This window comes from Lissotriton helveticus, chromosome 1_1 (assembly GCF_964261635.1).
Source record: "Lissotriton helveticus chromosome 1_1, aLisHel1.1, whole genome shotgun sequence".
NCBI classification, from domain to species: Eukaryota; Metazoa; Chordata; class Amphibia; order Caudata; family Salamandridae; genus Lissotriton; species Lissotriton helveticus.
In genome coordinates this window covers 1,457,809,177-1,457,829,942 of record NC_136057.1, presented here as the reverse complement: position 1 = coordinate 1,457,829,942, position 20,766 = coordinate 1,457,809,177, and the positions used below count along the sequence as shown (strand labels likewise).

General features: G+C 46.9%; 1 protein-coding gene across 2 annotated transcripts in view; it reads left to right on the top strand.

The window, feature by feature from the left end:
• NR4A1 (nuclear receptor subfamily 4 group A member 1) overlaps window positions 1-20,766 on the top strand; it is a 105,788-nt gene that overhangs the window by 66,222 nt on the left and 18,800 nt on the right. The window contains exon 1 of one of the 2 annotated variants that reach the window (XM_078686011.1): window positions 16,976-17,130. The exons of the other annotated variant lie outside the window; for it this stretch is intronic. The gene's annotated coding sequence lies outside the window, so the exon portion shown is untranslated. Of the gene's footprint in view, window positions 1-16,975; window positions 17,131-20,766 lie in introns of those variants that run through there. 2 annotated transcript variants of the gene reach the window in all.

The following is a 20,766-nucleotide window of genomic DNA, read 5'->3' as shown; positions in this document are numbered from 1 at the left end:
ATGGATCATCTCCTTCCTCGACGGAAGAACACAGAGAGTCCGCCTACCACCGTACAAGTCAGAGGCCACCGAAGTCATCTGCGGCGTCCCCCAAGGATCCTCTCTGAGCCCCACCCTCTTCAACGTCTACATGAGCCCCCTCGCGGCCATCGTACGCAAACACAACCTCAGCATAATCTCCTACGCCGACGACACCCAGCTGATCCTCTCCCTGACCAACAACCCCGCCGCCGCCAGAGCCAACCTGCACGAAGGGATGAAAGAGGTAGCCGAGTGGATGACGACCAGCCGCCTGAAACTGAACTCGGACAAGACGGAGGTCCTCATCCTGGGTTCCTCACCCTCCGCCTAGGACGACTCCTGGTGGCCTCCCGCCCTGGGCACCGCACCCAAACCGACAGACCATGCACGCAACCTGGGCGTCATCCTGGACTCCTCCCTCTCCATGACCAGGCAAGTCAACAACGTCTCCTCGGCGTGCTTCAACATCCTACGCATGCTACGGAAGATCTTCTGGTGGATCCCCACCGAGACCAGGAAGACCGTCACCCAGGCCCTCGTCACCAGCCGGCTGGACTACGGCAATGCCCTCTACGCCGGTACCACCGCCAAGCTCCAGAAGGGACTCCAGCGGATCCAGAACGCCTCAGCCAGACTCATCCTCGACATCCCACGAACCAGCCACATCTCCGGACATCTGAGAGACCTTCACTGGCTCCCCGTCAACAAAAGAATCACGTTCCGCCTCCTCACCCACGCACACAAAGCCCTACACGACCAAGGCCCGAGCTACCTCAACAGCCGAGTCAACTTCTACGCTCCCAAACGCCACCTCCGATCAGCCAACCACGCCCTCGCCGCCGTCCCCCGCATCCGAAGAGCGACATCAGGAGGAAGGTCCTTCTCCTACCTGGCCGCCAAGACCTGGAACTCCCTCCCGACCGACCTGCGCCTGACCCAAGACCACCTCTCCTTCAGGAAGAAGCTGAAGACCTGGCTGTTCGAGCAGTAGCGGCACCCCCCACCCCCCACCGCCTTGAGACCCTTCGGGTATGTAGCGCGCTTTATAAGTATCACTGATTGATTGATTGATTGGTTTGTTATTATTGTATTATTCTCTTGTGTTTGTGTACGGCGTTGTGGTTGTTTGAGAGGATGCCTGGAAGTATGAGTATGATTGGGGGTTGTATGATGTTTATTTAATTGAATTACATTGTATATATTTATTCATATATTTTTATGAAATAGTTATCATTGATGGATTCCAAAGAATAAAATCATATGTTTTTCTAAAGAATTTCGCTTATGTGGGACTATGTTGCTGTTTATAAAGTAATGGATATATTACCTATAGATTTATAATGTTCTAGGAGAGGTTTTCTGTGTTTTTGATGGTGAGGACTCTGCTTCCACATGTCACCGGGGTCCATTCTTCTCATGTTTGTTGTTGTGAAAGTATTGTTCCCAGTCAGTCCAGTGGGGGTAGCATCTGTAGACAGCTCTGAGTCTATGGTAGGGTCAAAAAATTCTAATGTTTCTGCTAACAAATTGGACTTTGTGTTCTGGATGATGTCTCTTACACCTCTTCCCGGGTCCAGTTATTGATGCTTTTGTCAGCTCTCAATGTAGGGCTCATGTTTTTAATGAATCACTTGTATTAGTGTACCATGTCAAAAAACAGAAAACTGTGGATTGGACTGGTGTCAACTTGATATTGCACCTTCGGAGAGTCTGGTTTTCCTTTTTTAAGAATTAACACCTGACCCTGCTGGCTTTCTAATCTCTGCACAATTTTCCTGAGACCAGCATTTCTTGAGTTTAGGTACATGCACGAGAATTTCATTACTTACATTAACTCCAGTTACCCCGATAGCACTTCCCTAATTGCATTCTAAAAGACCCCTGCTGCGCTGGAAACACCAAAGTTCAAACTTTTATGGCAACTGAGCCCAAGTGTGTGGCGAAAGTGATGCGGTATTGGGACACTGGGTGTAGCATGAGCTGGTAGTATGCCTTACTGAAGTATTTCTTGGAGAACCAACACAACCTGGATAATTCACTCACTAGGTCATCCACCATCTGGGTGATAGGCTTGTCATGCTTTATCACCTGATTTGTGAGGTGCATGTGTATGCATACTACTCTCACCTCAGTGGCCAACTTGGATTTCCAAGTCACCAGGATAGGCAACACCCAGGGGGTGGGTTATCCACTCGTTCTATTATGTCGGCTTCGTTTAACTTCCAAAGATGATCTTCTGCTTTGTATACAAATGGAAAGCTACTCAGTGATGGAACAGGGCTAGAGTCTGCACTGATTGATCAACGTGGAGCTTTACAATTTTAGCTCGCAAACATCCAATACCTTGAAAAAGATCTTGGTCACCCAAGAGACAGTCTATCGCCGCTGTGTGGACAGTGAGTGTGAAGTGAAATGGCTTCAACTTGCCGTTCTGTGACAGCTCAGAATCATACTAGTGCCTCTGTGTGTGACATAGGCCTGGACACATACTGTCTGGCCACTGTGTGTGATGTCTGATGCGATCATGCCTGCAAATACAAATGAGTGTAGGTGCCCATGCATATACCTTTATATTCATAGATCTGATGGCTGGTTGATGAGTCGGGAGTCTTGGATCTCTTGGACCATGACATCGACCTGTGTCAGTGATGGTAGTCCGTGGGTTGAGGCCTACCACCATGCAGCATTTTGGTGGGGATCGTGCCCAAGGGTCAACTGTGTGAATAATGTGTATTGGTTCTTCCCCTTTTCATCGTCCAAATTCTCATCCCCTTGGTCAGAAACCACTGTTATCACGGCATTCAGTGGGGTCGTTCGCTGTGCCCTGAATGATCGTTATTCTTTGGCAAAGTGGTTCAGTTTTCCAAATGACAAACACTTGACTGTTGTTGTAAGATTTATTGTTTAGTTAATTAAAACCATTACAAATAGTTCTAGAGAAGATAAAACAATTATCAGATAAAATGTCTAAAACGTCTGTATATAAAACGTGCAAATTATGATAATTGTAAACAGTCAATCAAATCTGGCGTTGGCTAAAAGTTATCATTGTCATTAATGCCACATTGGGCAGTTGAATCCTTACCGTAGCTACTTAAAATATATACATTAAAATTTGTAACCAAGGCGGTCGGTGCAGTGCAAACTTCTTCCACCATCCCTCAGGCTAGGGAGCGAGGTCGGCCGATCTTGTTTGCATTTGCTTTTCTTTGCAGGCTATGTCTGAGCTCGCTGATAGACACCACCGGAGCATGGCCACACATTTTGCGCATCTTGCCGGGTCCCAGGGGGCAGAATTCGAGAAGCAAATAGAAGCTTCCTGGCATATTCGAGCCCCTTAGGCCAAACATATTGGTTGGATTAATTGCCTTCACTGATGTTCCAAGAAAGGACAGCAACCCAACAGATGTAGGCACGATGTGCTTTGGAGGGAACAAAGCTGCAAGCTCTTTTCACTAAAGCAGGACCAGGAGGGGTTAAAAACTTTAATTGGCAGGACTAGTGACCTCATGTAGAAGATCTGTTTGCGAGTTTCCTCATTTGAACGAGTTTCCTCATTTGAAGCTTTGCGTAGATATAGTTGCAGAGTCCCGGCTAGGCAGGAGTCATTTGATGTTGGACTGCATCTGAGTTCCTCAGGAGCTGCAGGTCTCGGTCCAACGAGGTCTCCTCCAGTTGCTGAATAATTACTTTTTTTCCATGTCCTAATTGGGACGGTTCCCACCTGGTGAAGCGAGCACAGTGCGTTATTTACTTTGTAATACCAAGGGTTTCCTGGGGTTTCAAAGATGTATTTTAGGTGGCTTTTCAATGATTGTGTCCGCCTTCCGGACCCTGATGTAGTACTTCAACGTGGCTGCTTGACAGTCTAAAGTCTGGGATACCAGACCAAGTTCCAACCTTAGCTTGGCGTGGCAGACAAAGCTATGTTGGAAGACTTTTTTGTATTCTGTACAGTTCTAGGGATTCATCTAAAGTTCAGGGTATACTAAATGGCCGTATTGTACGGTGGGAAGAAAAGTCTCTTTCCTTACCCTTAGTATTGGGGCTGCAGATGCACTTCTTACTTGTTGATTTAGTTGGCCGACCCCAAATGAAATGGCAGTACCCTTGTTTTTTATTGCATTGATGTGTGCCACTGCTGTGCTACTTTCAGTGAACCATACACCACGGTAGTTATACTTCCTAGCTGTTTTGATGCTCAGGTTTCTAAGATGCAAGGAAAGATTATTTTTATTCCTGCAGCAACCGAATATCAGGACCTTTGTTTTTTCCTGGTTAACTATAAGCTGGTTAGCCTTGTTAAAAGCATCCAGGGCATTCAGCATCCACTGTAAACAGGCCTTTATGTGATCCAATAACACTACATCATCTGCATATTATATTATTTGGAGCTTGGTTGGACCAAGATTCGGCGGTGCCAGGCCCGCTAGGCTCCAAACACTTCCCTAAGTCAGCTGTATACAAATTAAAAAGTAAGAGAGCCAGAACGCAACCTTGCTTTAGGCCCTTATTTGCCTTGATTTGTCGGGTGGCCGATCCAGGACCAGTGGACACTTTGATCCATGTTTCCGAGTACTGTGAGATTATGGCATTTAGCAGCTTTGCAGGAATGCCCCAGGCGCCCAGCTTCCTCCGTAGGATTCCCTTATCCACTCTGTTTAATGCAGTGCTATAGTCGATAAAGCAACTGATTAGAGGTAAGCTGCTGTGTTTGGCGGCTTGGTACTTTAGGAAAGATAGTGCTATGATATTGTCCACTGTAGATGCCCTGGCTCTGAAGCCTGATTCAAAGAATGGAAGGATCACTTGGTCACTAATCCAGGCCTCTAAGAGTTCCAGCAAGGTGTATGCATATATCTTTCAACCCTAGGGGATATATGTTCAGGACCTTCTTGTTTGGGTTCGTCAGATGGAGGGGAGAGCATGGCCCTTGCAGTTTCACAAGCCTTCTCCCCTGGTAGTAAGACCCCTGTGGCTTCCTCCATTGATATGGTTTGCTTGCCCGTCTTTTTATATCCAGGTGGAAATCTCAGTCTGGAGAGGTAGATTGTTAATGCATAGGTGTGTAACATTGCTGACCGAAGCTCCCTCAGAAACTCAGTTTTCCCTTGTATCATTAAGGATCTTTAATTTCGTCAACTGATCCCTAAAGAGTGTGTGGTTAGGGTCTTTTAGCCGTTGAAATTGGGTGGCCCATTCCTTTTGATTTCTTGCCTCTTTAAGTTCCCTAGTTATTTTCTTAAAGATTTATCACTTGTGCTTAACATCTGCAACAGTGTTGGTTGTAAGTTTTTGATAATTTTGCTTCTGTGCTCCGCAGAGGGCCCTTTTGTACTGAGATGATATCTTTGATATAGTGGAGTTCTGGCCTCCTAGCACCACCTAGATTTGTTCGGTGAATTCTGTGGTTGTCACCTTTCAGAAGGGTTCTAAGACCCTCAGTGCCAAGCATCGCTTTCCTTTTTTATTTATTTATTTTTTTATTCAAAAATACCTGGTACAAACATCAATAAATATATTATACATTGCATTATTGTTTTAAAAAAAATACAATATAAATAGATTTAAGACACAAACAATTCTACACGGTACAAGCTAGAAAGGGTCTTTCTAAAAAAAAAGCTGTAAAGACATACAGGGAATAGTATTTCATTTCTTCGGGATAAAGGTACAATAAAATCCACATTATTCACGAGCAGCTTATATCGAGCTTCAATATACAATAAAACCAGCCTCCAGACACTGTTTTCTTTTTTATAATCGGGAGTACCTCCAACTTTTAAGTGGGGCCCAGATATTCAGCTCCATTTCCCGTGTTTTCCTGCCCTTATGCTCATATAGGGAGGATTCGATATTATGTATCCCCAGAAGTCTGGCCAGCCACATCTGAAAGGAGGGTGCTACATTCTCCTTCCAGCCCGCTGAAATGCGAATCCGAAGGACTGCAACAGATATAAAAACAAGGGCTTTGTCCTCCTTTTTCAACCCCAGGTTACTATTGATTCCTATTATCATTAGGGTAGGGGATAGGTTGATCTGTAAACCTAGCAGCCCCTCCCAAAACTTCTTGATTTCCCCTTGAGTTGGGTTTAATATCTCACATTGATTAAACATATGCAGTAGATTAGCAGGCCCTTCTAGACACCTAGGGCATCTATCATCCTCCCTTTTACCCCAGTCAAACAATTTGGCAGGTTTTGTAATGTTGTGCTCTCCGATTCGAGGAGCGGAAAAGTTTCTGATCTAATTGCAGGGCTTTATCCACATCAACATCAGGATCCCCAATTTCATTGCCCAGGAGATTTCAAATGTTTCCAGATCATCTGTCATTAGGGAGCTATATACCGTTTTGATCTTGGTGCCTCCTTTTAGTAGGTAATCCATTTTATGAATTCTGTCTCCTAAGGAGATCCGTGGTCCTTATGACCATTAACGTTTTGAAAATCTGAAAAAATGTAAACCCATGATTGGCCGGAATGCCATACTTCTGTTGAATATTCTCAAACCTCATCAGGGTATCCCCTACAAAGATATCTCCCAATGTTTTGATTCCTTGCTGCTCCCAGAGATTCCCCGTTATCATTACTAAATTGTGGGAAAATACTAGATTTCCAAAGTGGTAAGTGACAATTGATTTTCGAAATTGCCAATGATCTTCGCACTAGCTTCCAGACCCCCCAAGCACTATCTAAAACCTTATACCGCATTTTCTTGTAATACCGCCGATCCGTTTACGTAATAGCAGTCCCAAGGCTTCTCGGCCCAATAACAACTCGTATATGATGGGGGGATTTTGGTTGCCGAACGGGGTATCAGCCAGATTAGTGGCTGGGTTGAATAATATTGCCATCTGGGTTAGCAAACATGCCCACTGATAAAATCTAACATTAGGAATTGCTAGCCCCCCTTTTTCCTGCGGAAGAGACAAATACTTCAGTGACCACCTGATTTTACCGTATTGCCATATAAAGCTCATAAAAAATTGCCTCTAGTGACTTTATCAGACCCTCCTCTATAAGAAACTGGATAGAGCGAAAGAGATGCAACATTTTTGGGAGCATGGTCATTTTCAATACATTAGCCCTCCCTATTAGAGACAAATGTAGCGCATCTATTCTTTTCTGGTCCGTCATTGATTTAAGAGCGGGGTAAAGTTATCCTTTATGATTGAATCTGTCGCTGAGTTAACCCTGACTCCTAAATAAACTGCTGAATCCGTGTACCTTGTCATCTTTTCTAATATTATTGGTGCAGATTATCTGAGTCTTACTCTCATTCAAGAGGTACCCCGAATGACAACCAAATTCCCCTGCTAACCCAGCAAGAACTGCCATAGCCCTGGTTCTGGTGTGATTAAAGCCAAATCGTTGGCATAAGCAAGCAGTTTGGTCTCAAACCCATTAAAAACTACAGGTGTGATGTCAGCACAACCCAAGATCCTACTTACCAGCGGATCTATATATAGAGCAGAAAGTATGGGTGAACAGGGACACCCCTGACACGTCCCCGTAGAGATGTACATTTTTTCCGAACTTTCTCCCATTAGCTGAACTCTAGCCTCAGGATCACGGTACATGGCCTTAATTGCACTTATAATTTTAGGGCCAAAGCCCCTACGCTCCAATACCCCCCATAAATACTTCCACGTAACGCGGTCAAAGGCCTTTTCCGCGTTGTAGGAAGGTGGCTACCTGACTATGGTTACCCCAGATTTTTTGCCTGTGTTTAGCTGGTTTTTTGACTTAGTTGACCTGGTTCCCTGCTAATCAGGGCCCCAGGCCATCTGCTCTCTCTGTAAAATGGATTCCATGTACCCTAGGTACATACCACAATTGGAAATGGACTCCTTGTCAGCCCCTGTATAGTGCCCTATAGGTGCCCAGGGCATAGGGGCCACCAAGGCCTACCAGGGGCTGCAGCATATCTTTTGCCACCCCTGGCTGGTTCTTAAATTGACACAACTGGCTGATCACTCAGCTGGGGTAAGGTGGTGTAATCACCCCTTACTTGGGTATAGTATACCTATATCTAAACCTATATCTGGACACATATAAACCTGTGAGCCACTCCTATGGAAGGCCTCATCAATCCTGGAGGCAGAGTGCGTGGTTTAATGTGAGATGGAGCTCTAGCATGAGCTGAGCCTGTCTGCAGCTGTCGGGAACAACTCCCTAAGCTGTTTCAGGATAATGCCATACCATATACTCTTAAGTGCCTTATAATCCTCGCGGTTATAGCAACTCTGGTTTGGCTTTATCAAAACATGTCGTCTAAGGTGTCATACGATTTGGAATACTATCCCCTCGCCAGTTCTGGCGACGGGGATAGCATTCCACCCCTCTAGAGGGGTAAGACATGTTACTTTGCTTAAATGCGGTTAATTTCTAAAAGGGCCTTAGATCCACAAAATGGATGCCTCTGCCACAGACAAGAGTCTGACCCCCTGAAGCTGACCGAAACTCAGCCAAATGGGGCCTGGACAAAGGGTTTCCTGTCGCAGGAGGGTGTCACCACCCTCCAGACAGGAGATAGTGGATTGTAGCAGGGAGGTCTGAAAGAAACCAGACACTGCCTGGGGCGCACAAGGCTGCCCCTTGCATAATCCGGCCAAACCGGTTCTGGGGCACTCCAGCCCTCGTGCCAGGGCGGCCTGGATCAAAGGAAGGGGGTGTATCCACCCACTTCCTGGGTCCCACCCATAGGAGGGGACCTAGCAGGTAATCCAGCCCCCAAAATTAGTATAAGAGTGGGAGCAGTGCCAATGCACTTCAGATTATCCTGAAGAAACATAAGAAACGAAATTCTGGACCCTTCGACATCCTACTCGACGTAGAAGCCCGAAGAATCTCCCTTGTGGTCAAGGAGTGACCACCCTGTGCAAACAGGCACCATCCAGCTATCGACGTCTACTTTGTTGCAGTTCCCGCCGGAACTCGAGCGACAGAGATCGACGAGATCAAGCCTGCCTGCTTTCCAACAGCCCGATCCACAGTCCCTGCAGAGCTGAGACCCGTGGAGGCGACCGGAAGCGTGGGGCACGCCATCTTGAATTGACCACGAGACGCTGACTGTGCAGCCCACGAGTGACCCTCGAAGCTGTACACCGGGGTTTGAGAAGCCCCAACCCTGAGCCACTCTTGCACCGAAGCTCACCCCTCTACACTCATCGAGTGCTGCGTGGGGCCCTTCTGCTACTTTTGGCTCAACGCGTTGGCCCGGTCACTTGCCAGCCGGCTAGTGGCCCCTGTGCCGACGAAAACTTGAAAATCGACTTGTGAATCTGGTTGCTCCAGATCTGCACCAGCTCCCCTGAAAAGGAGCCCCCACTCTGACCCTCCTGGTTCGAGTGAGAAGCAATCTCCCGGTTCCGCGTGGATTGCTTTTGCCAAGTGTTGTTTGCTCCAATCTTGAAGCCGACAGCGCCGACGGCGAGAGCCTGCGTGGGACAGATCGTGACCTGCTCCTGGACGTCGTAGATGCCCCCGAGCCCACGTGACAGCGGAGAGAAGCACCTCGACAGCGACCTGATTGCGCCCGACATTGCCTGGTTCCACCCTGGTCACTGCTGAGTGACCCAGACTCTGTCCCCTCTGCTTTCAGGTACTTTTCGACTCGAGTCCACCCTTGGACTCCACCGGACACTTTTCTTTCACCCCGCCTGCAGCCCTTTCAGCTTCAAGCACCAAGAGCCTGCGTGACGAAACCCGACTCAACTTCGACCCTGTGCACCCGCTTCCTGTGGGTGAGGTAACTTTGCTCCGCCGGTGTTCCCACACTGGTACACATCTCTAGGGTCTGTGTCTTAAGTCTTGTTCCTCTAGGTTCAGCGGAAGTGTCCTTAAACTTTAACTTTGTAACTTTTACGCACCATTGGTTAACATTGGTGCATGCGTGCGCTTTCCGCACTGCTCCCGAATCCCGTGGGCCTCTCCTGACTTCAGCACTGCTTGTCCTGACTGCTCCCAGCGATTCCCTAGGCCCTAGGCCTAACCACTGTTCGATTGGTATCTCTTATACCACTTGTTTAGTATATGGTTTGAGTGGCCACCCGCCCTCATCCATAATTGTGCAACTTATATGTTTAAACTGTGCTTTTGATTTAACGCTTGTGCCCCTTTATTCATAAAGAATACTGGGGATTGTTTTTAGTAATAAACACATATATTTTTATAATATATACTTGTGTGGTGTCCTTTCATTTGATATTACAGGATTGTATGTGGTAAAACAGCTCGCTTAACACAACCTCTTAAGTTAAGCCTTTAGGCTGCTTAGTCCATGCTACCCCTAGGATAGCTTGTCTAATAAGGTTGACTTACAACCTGACACCATAAGGGATTGTTTGGTCTGATAATAGGTGGTTCCAGAATTGGAAACATCACCTATCAGGCCAACTTCTCACACGCGTCAAGAAGGATCATGGCCATCCATCCCCCCCATGGCAGCCTGGGCGTCGAAAAGGCTAATAGCAAGCCTAGTATGGTCAGTTGTCCCACGACCTGGAATGAACCCATGCTGCCAAGGGGAAACCAGACCGCCAATGATCCTTCCCATCCTTTTAGCAAGAACCTTAGCTTAGATCTTGGTGTCAGCATTGATGAGGGATATTGGCTGATACGATCCAGGACTCTCTTGGTTTCCCATTTTTGTGGAACACAATGGTATTTGTTTCCTTCCAGGAATTTGAAATTAAACCGGTACAGATTATCCCACTAAATAAATCCAAGAGTATTGGAGCTATCTCACTCTGAATGCTTTTATAAACTTCTAACGGGATACTGTCTGGCCCTGCAGCCTTTCCCGCTGCTAGCTCCTGTAATGCTTCACATACCTCACTTATTGCTAATTCTTTATCTAATATTTCCCTTTCCTAATCACCCAGTTGCGGGCCTGCGTCCACAAACTCTCCATTATCAGCATCTATATCAATATCTTCCTTATATAATGTTTGATAAAAAAATTTTAAGACTTTTAAAACCTCAGTTGGTTCCGAATAATTCCCGACGCCTTCCTGTATGTTTGAAATGATATTCTTGGTATTTCCTTGCCTGATCCGTAGTGCCAATACTTCACCCGCCTGTTCCCCCATCTTGTAGAGCTTACCCCTATGGTCCTGGTATTCACTGGCTGCTTTCGGAGCTACCTGCTTATGGAGCTCTGCTTTAATACTAAAGACCTTCTGCTGATCCCCTCCCCTTTCTTCCCTTGCACAATACCTCTCACATGTTGCTCTTTTGCTGCTGCTAGCTGGCCAGTCAATCTCATTTTCTTCTTGAGCCTCTTTCCTAAGCCGAGCAGAGAAGCTGATTGTTTTGCCTCTCAAAGCTGCTTTGAATGCATCCCAAACGTTATTCCTGGGCGCACTGAACCAATTTGCATCAAAATACTCTTGAGCCCATTTCCTTAGATGTTCAACTTATCTGGTGTCTGCTAATAACTTCCTCTCAAAAGTCCCTCTTAATTGTTTTCTATTAAACATTTCTAACTCATATTGCAAGATTAGTGGACTATGATCGGACATTATTTTCGGCAGTTTTTTTATGCTAACCTTCTTCAATTCTGTTGCAGATATTAACAAGCATTTGCAATGCAATAGGTCTCGCAATTGCAAAAGTTTGAGCTATTGGCATTGTAAATGACAAACAATTTATTTATGTGTTGGTTTTGAAGTAAAAAATACATGGCTTTGTCATTTACAATGCCAATAGCTTAAACTCTTGCAAATGTGAGACCTACAAGTCCACGGTGGTTACGAAATGATTTAGCATGAACTTTTAGAGGGATTCAAAAAGCGAAAAAAATGACATGTGTTCAGTTACATTTTTTTGACATTTGAAACTGTTGTGAGAAAAAGGTATACAAATAAAGCAAGAAAGGTTTGATATTCAAATCTATTTCGACAATTCATTAATTGATATATTGTCTGAGTCGTTAGAACTTTATGAAAATATGAATCATGTAAAATGTAACAGAAAATAAGCTAAATAATATAACTGAACATCGGGAAATCCCATGTCTCTCTGTAGCTGGCCTTTTAATTTTCTGAAGTCTAACCCTGGGCAGTCAATTTGCACAGGAAATAAAAAAGGAAAGAAACTGGAACACAATAAATTACCAATAATGAGAGCAGGTGTGAGACTGGGAGGACGAAATGGAGAGAGGGGTAAACTGGAGCAGGATTAGGGAGAAGATACAACAGACTGATACAAGGAGAACGAAACTAAAGAGAGCATAGAAAGAAGAGAGGAGTAAAATCAGTCCCTGAGAGCAGACATGAAGAGCGAGAGAGAGAGTGTGTATGCCCCCTCCCCTTCCTAACAGCAGGCATGAAACAAGAAATGACCGATGGCATAGAAAGGAGAGAAATTAACAAAGCAATAAGTAAAACATTAGCGAAAAGAAAGAAACCGGAATATAGGGGAGATGTATAAAGAAAAAATAGAATTAGAAGAAAGAGAAGGAAAGTAAAACGCGAGGCAAAGAAATGGGAGCAAATAAAGAATAACACTCAGAGAAATGGAGAGCGAGAAGAAAGAAAAAAGAGAAAAACAAACAAATGCAAACAAAACTAGAGAAGCACAGCAAAATGCACGAAGAAATTACGTGCTGTTGCCCTGGCCGACCATGGCCCGGGAGGATCATTGCAAGGGAATTGTGGCCAAAGCGAAAGCGCGCCCACACAGCAAGCAGCCAGCAGCCAAAGCGCGCTCACAAGGACAAATCCGAGGCAGAAAAAGCGCGTGGCTGACTCGTGTCTTACATTCCCAGAAGTCAGTAACATTAGTTGTCGAGCTTGGACGCATGCTTCGCATGCTTATTCCAGCTCGACCTAAAAAGTAGTCCAGTTTAGTATATCTCTGAAAGGTGCAAGAGAAATATGTAAACCCTGGGTTGTTAGGCTCCTTATTACCCCAGACATCGGCTAGCCCGTGTGATTTAATTAAAGGGCTCAAAGATCGGAACACCCTGGGTTTTCGCCGTACATAAGGACGCCTATTTCTTCCTATGAGAGAGAATAGCCTGATGTATTATCTCCAACATGGGGGGGGGGCAGCAGATTCTGTAGTGGGTATACCAGAAAGTGGGGTGGCAGATGAGTAATCCCATTTCAGGTCTTTTCTACCTTGACCGTGTGTCTCTGGCTGAGAGTTGCGTCTCTTAGTGGTTTGGGGGGGGGGTCTAAGTTGCTATCCTCAGGATCTGAATCAAGATTACTATCACCTGGTGACGAGCTCCGATCATCTTCGGACCGTTCGGCCCCTTCAAAGACTGAGGAAAAAACAGTCACTAGGGTCCTTATCCAGTTCCATTCTGTCTTTGTTGCTTGTTATGAGATCAGATGCCCCTATCGTCCAGCCGACCTCTACCACAGGAATAGGATGATGGAACCCTATTTCGACTTCCAACTCTCCCGGTACAGACACTTTCTGAAACATGTATATTTTCATCATTATTGTCTCCATTTATGGATCAGCCTTGTGGAGGCAGTCTCCTCTATAGCTGTATCACTTGTAGCAGTCTCCCCATGTTGCCTGCCCAAACATTCTCCCCTTTCTCTGTCAGTATGGGTGGGGGATCTGTCACTGGAGCAGTTACTGAAGCAGTACTCTGTATGGCTGGTTTAAGTGTACTGCCTTGGAGGGTGACCTGGGATTCGCCTAAGCTCGCCTCATTGATTTGCTTCCCTCTTACGCCCTTCTGCACGCCGGGCGCCGCCACTACCTCTACCACCCCTGCTGCCTCTATCAGTGGCTCCTTACCGCGTGTCAGCAACTCTGCTATCGAGGGGCCGGCTGGTCGGTTCTTGCCCGTGGTTCCGCCTCTCCCTCTCCTCGGCGGATCTTGTGTTGGCGTCTGTTGAGTGTCGCCCGGCTTCAGCTCCGCTGTGCTCGACTCTGTCACGGCAGAGCTCGTAACTGCCTCTCCTCGCAGTTTTCAAGCTGCCGCCGCGGCCGCTCTGAATCCAGCATTCGCCGTCTGCTTTGGAGACCTTCTTCCACCGTTCCGCTGAATCACCAGGTGAGGCAAATACATCCAGATAGAGCGCTCGAATAGCCGCAGCCCAATCTTAGTGAGAGCCGCACAGAGCCTGAAATGAATCCTCTGCTGCCCCAGCATAGAGGTCAGAGGCGCAACTAGAGCCAAATTTCGGGGGGGGGGGGCTGAACCTTTAATCAGTAGGCAGAGTCGAGCTGCAGGGCCTCCAACAAGGGGTGAAACAACAGCAAGGCCTAATTAACATTCAAATGGTCTTTTAAAGACCTGTGAAACGTTTGGGTGCGGCTGTGTGTGTGCCCGGGATTGTTTCATCCCGGGCTGCCACACACGACGGGGGGGCTGAAGCCCGGTGAGTCCAATGGGTGTTGCGCGCCTGACAGAGGTGTGGGGTATTTTCCCTCGAGATACTTTAAACTGAATTAATACATTGTTGGCTTGCTACATTCAGCAGTCCTGCAGGGGGATCCTCTATTCACGACCAGACCCAGCTCGCCAGTGCTGCAGCCGACCTCTAGGCGGTCGCCATCTTGCTTCTTACCAAACACCGCTTTCCAGTGGCTGGGAAGTCCCCTGCTTTTGCTTCTTCTCACCTTTTGGCAGTATAGCTGTCCTGGTGACTGAATTGATTAGTTTGGTCGTTATGGGTCTGTGAAGGGCCGCCTCCATATGAGAGAACCTCAATTTCACCAGTTCCTTGGATCGCCCCAGATTAGAATGGCTTAAATTGGGTTTCCAGGCTCCTGCAGAATTTGTTCCCTCAGCTCCACCAATGCACAACTCTGAATACATTTAGGGTTGATTTTCTTCATTTCAATACGTAGGATATAGGTGCTGGCCATCATTTGTTGCCGCAGGCCAGTTCTTTCAATCATGAATGGAAAGCATGTACAGACGTAAGCCTGTTGGGCTTGGCATAACCGGAATTACTCATAATCAGGGTTGGTCAAAGTTCCAGAATGATTGTTTAGGGCAGTCACGATGGTGTCATATGTAAATAGGGTGCTGCTTCTAGCAGGCTGTCTGACAGTTTGTAAACGCCTTCCCTTGCCATGTGTAACAGTGGCAAGTGCTTTGTTTTGTCATCTGTAGCTGTGGCTGCAAAGTAGATTTCGAGTCATTCCACCGCGAGTTTTCATTTTGGTGCTTGGGTGGATAGTGGTCCTGTAACTACGAATGGCTCAGTGGCTGGGATTGGCGTGATGTTGTGCTAGGTTGTATATCAGCCTTTTTCATCAGCTGTGAAAAGTTAGATTGTAGGTCTGAGTTTTCTGCCTCTTAGTGCTTTAGGCTGAGATGTGTTTTTTCATTTTCTTCTGCCACTAGATTGTATTAGGCTGTCTCTTCTCTACAGTCGCACAGGCTCTTGATGCCTTCCTACCTCTTTTATTTAATTGAGACTGGGCTTGTGTAATGTCATTATTTTGTCAGCCCACATCACTGGTAAAATCTTCCATAGTGCACCCCCTGGTCAAAAGCCGTCGCCGCGTGTGGGCGGCGCTGCTGCAGGACCCGACTTCTTGTTGCAGCCAATACTGCGCCCCACCCTTCCTCCAGGGTGCAGGTAAGGCGAGCGGCCCCTGGTAGGGGTGCTGGCAGCGGGTGACTGGTTCTGGCTGCGGTTGTCAGCTCATACCGTGGCTTTCCCCACCTGTCGAGCTAAGCTGCAGCCCGAACACACCACAGCTCTCCTAAACTGCCGGATGAGTGAGGTGGTTTTGTAGCAGGAAGGCGACAGTGGTAAGTTGTTACGTAAGAGTGTGGGCCGGCATCTAGCGTTGTTACCCACCAAAGAAATAAGATCGACACCCTCTTGAGTTTGCTACACCCAACTACCCCGAATTCCCTGGCAGTCACCTTTATTTCACCAACTGACAATCAACAGGTTCAAACCAAGACCGTTCAACTTGACCAGGGTAATTAATGGCAGAGATGGGGGCGTGGGTGGAGAGAGGGGGGGGGGGCGGGTTAAACTAGCATTCGCACTAACACTCATTTCTGCACTATATAATAAACTTAAAATAGCTCTCACAGGTCGTGAACTACTATGCCAGCCCCTGCACACAAAAGGCACCTCCTATGCTTACTGCATGGTTCCCCTTTTCACATTCAAGTTCGTTCCCAGCTGTTCTATTTTTAGCTTCACTCCACCTTTCTTCTCTAGCGTGATCTCCATCCCGTTCCCCTTAGTTCTTTACTCAACCACGCCCCTATCTCGATTCTGTCCTGTTTTGAATCTCATGATTTTATTCACCCTCGCAGCTTTTTCCTTTGTTCATATCCAGCACTTTGTTTTTGTAATAACTACTCCCACCAAAAAAGTGCACTAGCTCACCCCCCCCCCCCTTTTCCCCATGCATTTTGTTACATAATTGGCTGGCTTTAGTTTATATCAGCCTACCTCCTGAACTCTGTGGGAATGAGTCTTTCTTGAGTTGTTTCCCATTTTTATATTCCTTTGTCTTCTTACACACTCACAACTAAACATACATACAGTGGGTTCCGTGAAAGAGTGCTAGACGGCATAACGCTCTTTAACACCTTGTCAGAGGTAATAAGCGCTATATAAATGCAATCACAATCTGTATACATACCCCCCTTTTTTTTCAATCCCTGGCTCCTTCCGATCTCCTCGGTGTTTTGTTATCGGTCCCACTGCTATTCCTGGCCCCCTCCTTTCTATTCTTGGACCCCTCCCTTCTTTGGTTCTATTTTCAGCCCCCCGCCTCCCTCCTCGTTCTATTCTTGGCCCCCCTCCCCGTCGCTCTATTATTAGCCTGGAGGGCCCCCCTTCTCCTGCGTCACTGGGTCTCCGCGTGCGTCACGCGCCTCACATTCCGTGTGCGCGCTGCCGGAAGCCCCGCCTCCCTGCCTTGTTTGGACGGTGGAACCTCGTGCGTCAAGGAGCAGGGCCCGCCCTTCCTGCCTTAAAACAAGCCGGAGGGGGCCGGGCCGCAGCCAGAGCTCGAGAGCACCGAGCAGACACATAGCACAGAAGGGAAGGGGAACCAGGGAAAGAGGAGAGTCGGAGAGCCGCGGGGACCTGAGCCCGAAGGACCCCGAGGAGACTATCAGGGCTGCCCAGTCATCGGAGCAGCAGCAGCCACCTGGGTATGTATAACCACTGGAGTACGCCATAGCCTGCGCCGTCACTCACACGGAGTCTGACAGCATACGGGGTTACCTGGCAACGTGCACCCCTTGGAAAACCTGGTAGCCTCCACTAGTATTCCCGTGAATACCTGACGGCGCGCACATATAGTGTATGTAAACAATGATTGATCGCCCCAGGGAGCAAATGACACCATGCATTATTACCTCGGGCAGTACCTCACAGAATGCATTGTTGCCCATAGGGAATATGTGCAAGCATGCCACGTTACCCCTGCACCACCCCTGGTAGTAATAGCATACGGGCTTTAATGCCTAGCCTACATTATTAGTCCCAGGGAGTACATGCAGTATGCTTTGTTGGGCACGCGAATATTCGACAGGATGCACTGTTACCGCTAGAGAGTATCTAACAGCGAGCAATGTTGCCTCACCCCCCCCCCCCCCCCCCCGATCTGACAGCATGTAGTTTTATCCCTAGCCTATCTGGCGCCTCCATTGTTAGTCCCAGGTTGTACATGACAGCATGTACTGTTGATATCAGACAGGGAATATCTGAGTGTGTGCACATTTACAGCATGACGGCATAAACTGTTAGACCGAGGTGGTGTTTGACAGCATGTTTTTTACCCTACAACATGTATTGTTATTTGCTGCATTATTATTCCCAGGGAGTATCTGACTGACAGCGTTCACTGTTGCGAACACAGAGATTCAGTAAACCTCCATTTTTATCCCACAGGGAGTAACTCACACCATGCATTGTTACCCCCAGGAGTAACTCTCAGAATGCACTTTTATTCCTTTAGGTTATCTGACATCATGCACTTTTACCCCTGCCGAGAATCTGATGGCCTCCCCTGTTAATCCTAGGTACTACCCGAAGGCCTCTATTGTTATTCCTTGGGACTACATGATAACATTCAGAGCCAGCCCCCTGGCGTATAGGACAACATGCTCTTTTACCTTTGGGGAGTAGGATGTTTTTTTTCTGGTAGCTTCATGGGGTATCTGGCTTCATGCACTTTTACATCCAAGAGGTATCTGACAGCATGACCACATACAGCATGACGTACCTTACAGCCTGCAAGGTTACGCCCATATGATGCTTTGAAGCATTAGTTGAATTTTACAGGGGGTTCTTAATACACTACTGGATTATCTGAAAGAATACACACAGTTAGTGTAGGACATATGTAACAGCATGTACTGCTGCACCAACTGGAGTACCTGAGGGTATTTACCTACTTCTGGAAAAGGGACATAAGGCATTTACGAATCGTCTGTGGTGGATAGTTCGTGTGCGGTATGCGTCACCATTCCCCCCACCTTGTCTGCATGGACTTATGCATACAGTTCGAAGCTGTCTTTATGACCACACCCCCTCCTGCAGACACCTGGTTGTGAGCCACTCAAGAGTGCACACTGCTGCTTTTCCTTCCTTGCCCTGGTTTTGCAGATGCTTATATTCCCTTCCCCCCTATCTTCCACCCTGCCTGTCTTTCCTCTTTATTGCCTTGCTGACTGCCTTCCCTCTGAGGTACCCAGCAAAACATTTTGTTCACCCTGCTGTTCTACCTGACCCAACCAAGACCTTCCCCACCGGTGTTCTGGCTGCAACCCCGGCACCAGCCACCTCTCCTCACCATGGTTTCACCCTGTGTGTTCTCAGTCACCCCTCCATTCCCATCAGGTCCCCTCATTGATTCTCACTCCCTCAGGTGTTCACGGCTGCCCCTTATTTTTGACAAATTCTTCTACCCTTTCATTGGCCTTCAGCATTGGGGATCAACGCTTTGGGACCTCAATAATGTAAGTTTTTTCCCCATGTCTGTCTCTCCATGGAAAGAGAGCCTATCCTCGACTTCACACCCCACCCCTTCCCTACCCCCACCCCACCACTGTGCCCTCACTAGAGAAGGCCAAGCTCCGAGATTGTCCTCCTCTGGTGGGGGTTCCAACAGGATGCTCTAGTATGAACAGCGATACTGCAACCCATGCCAGTATCTGCATGGGAGGATACGCCCTTGGGCCAATCTCTGCTCAGAGATGCCTGCACCTCTCAACCTGCCTTTTTTGGAGGGGTATTCTTCTTTTGTGTCCTTGTGTACAGTGGATAGTCCTCACTTTTGTGTACAGTGGATAGTCCTGATTTGATTTCGTTGCTCTGGTCGCAGCACCATGAGCCACTGGATAGTGTTCACAGAGTTTTATAACAATTAGTTGAGCTTGTCTGTTTTTTGGGGGGCTATTCCCCTTTGTGCCATATATGTATGCAGGGGTGTTCCCCATTAAGCATGTCTCTAGAGGTGCATATCGCTAGGGGTATCTGTCTGGAGTAGCCTCCGGATCCCCAGCTGGGTAGCAATTACGCCCATCTCTTAAATTCTCTCATTCACAAACTTCAGAAACGTGTCTATTAATTTGTTATTGAATGGTAGTTATTCTTTCCAGCATTGTGTACGTCTAGAGGGGGATTCCAAATAAGGTTGATGTGGTTTTTGGTGACAGTTTGGCTGCTGTGCTCATTCTGTTGGTTTATCCATAGGTTTTAAAGTAGTCTGGGCCGTGCCTCCTTTTATCTGAAATGCACACAGCGATGATGGTATCTGTCCATGGGTTGGTATGGGACCTTTATGATCAGAAGCCAGTAGTGGTTGAATTAGGCTGATGGTGACGGGTGGGGTTCTAAAGCGGTCAGTGCCTATCCCCTCTGCAGTTTACCATTTATGATTAGATGTTATATCAACCACTTTCTCCTCAGCTGGATGTCCAAGTTAATTACTAAGACTATGATTGCAAACTGGTATTCTAGCTCATATGTGTCCGAGGTAAGCTAAAATATAGTGGGGTTCAGAAGTTAATGTCTTTTAACTGTCTCAGTTTTAATGAGAGCTAAAAGTGCTCCTTGTTATATCCTCTCAAAGTCGTGCTTATATCAAACACACTACTTGACATCAGTTTTGGTAGCTACCTATCTTTAGTTCAGCTGTCACTGGCTCCAGAACTGATTGCTGTAATGTTGTGCTGATTCTGACTACAGAACATGGCACTGACTGGGTTTACCGGCATCCTTCACATACATTGCGTATCACCAGTGCTTAATATACTGCATTCCCTGCTGGTGAAAGCTCGAATCCAGTTTCCAGTAGTGACTGTTAGATCCTTGTACACTGCTAAAGGTTGGTTTTGATACTGCAACCCCACGAGGCCACAAACTTTAGTTACTTTCTGGAGGGGATATTAGTATTTTTCTACTTGTGATTCTTGTTACCCATAGTTATATTGCCATTCCACTGTCTATCCTCATTTCGAGTCTGGGCATTTCTCGGATATGTTAGTATGTTTGGTACAAATAACAGCTTTCCACCTTTTTAGGGCGGGTGTTGTTTAGGTCAGGGTTGGCTGGAGAGAGTGGACCAATGCACAGAAGGAACCTTGTCCCCTTTATAAAGTGCATCGATTGTGTTTTCCAGAGAAGTTTGTGACATTGCATGTTTTTCTTTTCCATGTAAAGTATAGCACTTTCTAGTGGGTCAAGCTGTTCTTTTAGCATTTGCATGTAGGGGCGCTTTCTGCCTAGGGCTCTTCTTGTAGAGCAGGAGTGTCCCAAGGTAGGAACCAGAAAGAATGATC